At 30.5% G+C, this 5,681-nt stretch overlaps 1 protein-coding gene across 1 annotated transcript in view; it reads left to right on the top strand.

Moving 5' to 3' along the window:
• The window catches only part of LOC142336181 (uncharacterized), a 545,590-nt gene that overhangs the window by 236,480 nt on the left and 303,429 nt on the right, over nucleotides 1–5,681 (top strand). The window lies entirely within an intron of this gene.

Here is a 5,681-nt window from a genome sequence, read left to right as displayed (position 1 = left end):
TTCAACAAATTCAGCTGCATTAAGAATGTGAATAGTTGTATTTCACTACCTGTTCTATCAATCGGGGTATTATTAAAACGATTCAAGCAATTGTTGTAAAGATGGCAAACATTATTATCTATTTCATTGTTTCTTGCCCATCACAACTAAGAGCAACTTCGCTTTGAATTGTTAGCGAGGAGCTGAAATCTTTGCTGAAATGATCAAAATTCATTGAATAACCGGAAGTGGACAACACAAAACCTAAGTACACTACAGAATACGCACCTTGAGAAGATTCATTCATAAATTAAGAAATAAGGTGTACTGAATTTGAACTCGATGATTATAGAATTCTTACTTATATGCAAATGAAAATTTATCCAATATCAAAACACGTACGAGGTTTTCAATTACTATAAAGAAACAAGCGTCATTGTCTAATGAGAAACAAAAGTGAAACATCATCAACGTCAACAAAAAATCTGAGAGGAAAATAACTATATTCCAGAGTACATAAAACTTTGTAGAATCGCAGTTCTTTACTCTTTTTCAAAAAAAACAAAAGGTTATTCTTTCATGCAATTTGCTCCTTACTGCAACCATTAGAGACATCTTCTGGCCAAAATTGGCTGACATAAGGCTTCACTAAACTTACTCTGGTTAGCAAACGAAATCAGCGTTACGATATTAATAAATTGGACAGGGAATTTCAAAAAGCATTTCTCAAACGATCGTCTTTACTATTTTTGAGCGAATGTTCAGCGTAGAAGTGAGCTGCCATAATAAGTAATAAACCCAAAACATATTGTTTACGGAAAATTGGTTAATAATGGATTGAGGCAATTAAAAAGGAAACGAAAATTAACTGTCTAATTTAGATTTAAAGACGGACAGCAGTGCGAAGAATTCACTTCCACGCATTAGTTTTAGAATTTGGCTGGACAATAAAACGGGTCCTGGAACATTTAATATTTTATCGTACAATTTTTTTGCTAATTATTGCTTGTAACGTAATCAGAATGCATCCTTCTTCCTTCATCTTATGCGATTTAGAAAAACCAGCAATCTGTCAAAAAACTGCAGTTTTTCAATGATAATTTATAAATGCCCTAGTCTTTATACGGCGCCGTACCAAGTTTTGTAAGTTTTCTAAGGCGGCGGCGTATAGGTCTTAGTAAGTTTTCTAAGTTTTGTCTAAGGTGGTCAATAATATATATTTACCTCGGGTGATTATACTGCAGAATGTTACAAAAGATAGTTAAAGTATTTTAAGGTAATTTTACCTTAACAAAGTTATCGTAAATTTTTTACCTTAACTCAAGTTAAGATAAAGTTAAGATAAACTTTACCTTAACTTTACATTATCAACGATTTACCTTAACTTCGTTAAGGTAAAATTACCTTAGCTTTATTTAGTGTGCACAGCACCGGTAGAATCTGGATTTATGGGGATTTATTCTCTCAGTGTCCAAGGTTGGTCAGATTTAGTAATTTTATCTTAACAGAGTTAACGTAAATTTTTACCTTAACTCAAGTTGAGGTAAAGTTAAGATAGACTTTACCTTAACTTTACATTATCATTAGTTTACCTTAACTTCGTTGAGGTAAAATTACCGTAGCTTTATTTAGTGTGCACAGCACCGGTAGAATCTGGATTTATGGGGATTTATTCTCTCAGTGTCCAAGGTTTGTCAGATTTAGTAATTTTATCTTAACAGAGTTAACGTAAATTTTTACCTTAACTCAAGTTGAGGTAAAGTTAAGATAGACTTTACCTTAACTTTACATTATCATTAGTTTACCATAACTTCGTTGAGGTAAAATTACCGTAGCTTTATTTAGTGTGCACAGCACCGGTGAGCACAGACTAGGGTCATAACAGCACATTATCTTCATGGGTAACGCGAAGATCACTACAACTAAACTACCTAAGGTGGTCAATAATATATATTTACCTCGGGTGATTATACTGCAGAATGTTACAAAAGATAGTTAAAGTATTTTAAGGTAATTTTACCTTAACAAAGTTATCGTAAGTTTTTTACCTTAACTCAAGTTAAGATAAAGTTAAGATAAACTTTACCTTAACTTTACATTATCAACGATTTACCTTAACTTCGTTAAGGTAAAATTACCTTAGCTTTATTTAGTGTGCACAGCACCGGTAGAATCTGGATTTATGGGGATTTATTCTCTCAGTGTCCAAGGTTGGTCAGATTTAGTAATTTTATCTTAACAGAGTTAACGTAAATTTTTACCTTAACTCAAGTTGAGGTAAAGTTAAGATAGACTTTACCTTAACTTTACATTATCATTAGTTTACCTTAACTTCGTTGAGGTAAAATTACCGTAGCTTTATTTAGTGTGCACAGCACCGGTAGAATCTGGATTTATGGGGATTTATTCTCTCAGTGTCCAAGGTTTGTCAGATTTAGTAATTTTATCTTAACAGAGTTAACGTAAATTTTTACCTTAACTCAAGTTGAGGTAAAGTTAAGATAGACTTTACCTTAACTTTACATTATCATTAGTTTACCATAACTTCGTTGAGGTAAAATTACCGTAGCTTTATTTAGTGTGCACAGCACCGGTGAGCACAGACTAGGGTCATAACAGCACATTATCTTCATGGGTAACGCGAAGATCACTACAACTAAACTACCTAGTTTCGATCAACCAATTATTGGGACAAATATCTTTTTAAAGATAAACATTTAGATAACATTTATGAGGATTTATGCTCTCGGTTTCCATGGTTTGTCAGATTTAGTTACCATTTAGCGGAACAAAGTGTGGAATTTCCTTAAAGACTTGTAAATTTTAAAAATTACTTCTGTGGAAATTTTTAGAACAAATTTTGGAATCTAGTTACTAGAATTTACTAGTTACTCAACATGTGGAAAACAGCAACACAATTTTTCTATTTAATTGCGAGCTTTGTTAAATTTAGCCACACAATTGATCAAAACGATGTCAAATTTTTTGTAAAATTAAATTTCAATAGTTCAGTAGCAATCTTTGCAAAATTCAGATGCAAGATTGTTAAAAATTAGACACACACTGCGTAAACGTTAGAAAACCTACGTTGCGGAGCTTAGTTGTAGATTTTTTGAGTTTAAAAGTTTCTTTTCAAAAAATTAAAAATATCTTGTCCGTTTGAGCGACCTGTTTTCCGGAAATTAGTAATTTATTTTAAGGAATTGGGTTACAAAATTTGTGGATTAATCGTGTAATAGTACTACTTGTGGATTATAGTAAAAGAGCTGATTTTGGTTATGCTCTGCGTTGAATTTAAGTCGGTACTTCTTGGATTTTAGTTGTAATATAAACACACTTTTTGTAATTAATTACCAAATTTTACAAGCTTTAGTTTTGTAAGTTGTGAAAAAATTAATTATATATTTGGGATATAAGGATCTTAGGTACAAATTTTGCTGATATGAATCACTTAAATTCTGCAAAATGATAAAATTTTCAAGTTTTGACTACATTTCACTTTCAAGTTTATTTAATTTCCTCTAAGCACAAAATTTTTTCTGAAACTGCCAAAAAGTAATCAAAAATTTAACGTAAGGAAATTTTTTCGAGTATAAAATCAGCCGAATTAATTGTAATAACAACTTCCTCGTGGTTTTTGGGCTGCGGTTCTGCTTTTAATCACCAATCAGCTTTCATAAATGGCTTAATATGTTGCGAAAAACGAAAACCAGTGAGTGCCTTTAAAAAATTGTTAATATTTTGTAAATTTAATTATTCCCCTCTTAATACTTTATCAATAAACATTTTTTGGCATTTAGTTACCAGTTTTGTGAAAGTTATTAGCAAGCTTTGTAGAATCAATATGAATTTAATTAATTCCTGCTAAGCAAAAAATTTTCGGATATTTTTTGTGCAATTTTTAAGCAAGATTGTTGAATTTAGAGACAAACACATTTTTTGCTATTTTTAGCACTTATTCTTGAATTTAGTTTGAAAAAGTGTGAAGTTTATTTGTGCACTTTGTTTGATTCACATACAAATTTCGTGGATTTTGGTTACACAATCGGTTGAACTTAGTAACACAATTTGTGGAATTTACTTTCAGAGCTTTGGTTTTTTTAATGTTGCAAAAAACATATTGCAAAGATTTTTCTAGACTGCACAATAAAATTTGAGTCTTTCACGTCAAATGAAATCAAGCATTTGCATATAAAAAGGCTAAAAACTATGTAGCTTTTTTATTGTTAACCTAACTTAGACTACTGGGATAAAGTAAGGCAATTTATTTATCTAGGCCGAAGTTCTCTTTTTTTTCTGGTCGACGTTTTAGCTGTTTGTACCAAGAGAACAATCCAAAGAAAAGAACAATCCAAAGAAATGACTCAAATTCTTGGGTAAAAAATGTCGAAAATGATAAAATTTTACAAATTGGTTTAAATTAATGGAAATTAGTTAAACGGTTTGTAGAACTTAGTTATAAAACAGAAAAAGTGATGTAATTTGTTCAATTCAGTTACCATCTTTGTATAAAATAATTATACAATTTTTGGAATTCAATTCAACGCTAAATTTGATTTGCAAAGACTAGAATTTCATTTACAATTGTGGCGGTTTTTAATTATTTCAGGTTTCCGAGAAAACATTGAAAAATTTAAAGGCAGATTTAACATATAAAAGTAACTTAAGAGAAAGAAAATTGTTCGGAGAATTTGCTTCATAGTGCATTGACTTTTTTTGGCAAGCTTAATGTACGAGAAAAAACTGTTTATAACAAAAACAGCCGATTTTTTAATTATGGCTTTATTTTTGTCGTCCTGTTGATTTGGTGTGATTTTTGAAAGTCTCCTTTCAATGTTAGCCTAAATTAAATCCTCTGTGATAAAATCAGCCAATTTAATTTACGTAAACCGACCTTCTGTTTTTTTTTTTCTGGTTGGGGTATTAGTTGTTTGTAACAGAAGAGGAACCCAAAGAAATGACTTAACTTCTTGTGTAAAAAACGGTCGAAAATTTTGAAACTTTAAAAACTAGTTTGATTTAATGGAATTTGGTTAAATGGTTTGTAGAATTTAGTTATAAATATTGCAAAAACTCAGAAACGAACTTTATGAAGTCATTTTCCAAAATTTAGGCCCCCAGTTTATGGATATCATTAAAGTCTTTAAAGAAAATAGATGCACAAAAAATCTTTGGGGACTGACTTAGAGACTTTATGGAATTTAGCTGCATACCTATTGGAAAAAATGTGAAGTATTTTTTTTTTCAATTCAGTTGCTTTCTTTGTATAAAATAATTATACAATTTTTGGATTTCAATTAAACACTATGGTTTTAATTAAGCATCATTAGTTGTTCCGTTCATTTGGTAAGATTTTGAAAAAAAAATGTTTTGAAATGTTTCAATTGGATGGGAGGAGGAAAATGTGAATGCCTTGAAAAAAGGCAACAAAGTACAATCTTTAGTAAAATTAGTAGCTGACTTTTAGAAGTTGCAAATACACTTTTTGACATCTACTTATTGGCCTTAGGTTAACTTGATGGGTAAATAACTTGCACACTTTAGGGAAAATAGTAACAATATAAGCAAGCTTCAATTTCGTGAGGTTTGCAGAGGAAAAAAAAAACTTCCTTTTAGCTTTTAACTTTTATGCTAACCAATTAGTTGATGAAAAACAAAATATTTTTTAAATGAAAAACAAATTACAAAACCTGTAGTCCAAG

The sequence above is a fragment of the Convolutriloba macropyga genome, chromosome 3, assembly GCF_964194025.1.
Source record: "Convolutriloba macropyga chromosome 3, txConMacr16.3, whole genome shotgun sequence".
NCBI classification, from domain to species: Eukaryota; Metazoa; Xenacoelomorpha; order Acoela; family Convolutidae; genus Convolutriloba; species Convolutriloba macropyga.
The sequence above is the reverse complement of the archived record's forward strand: the minus strand, read 5'-3'. Positions and strand labels throughout refer to the sequence as shown.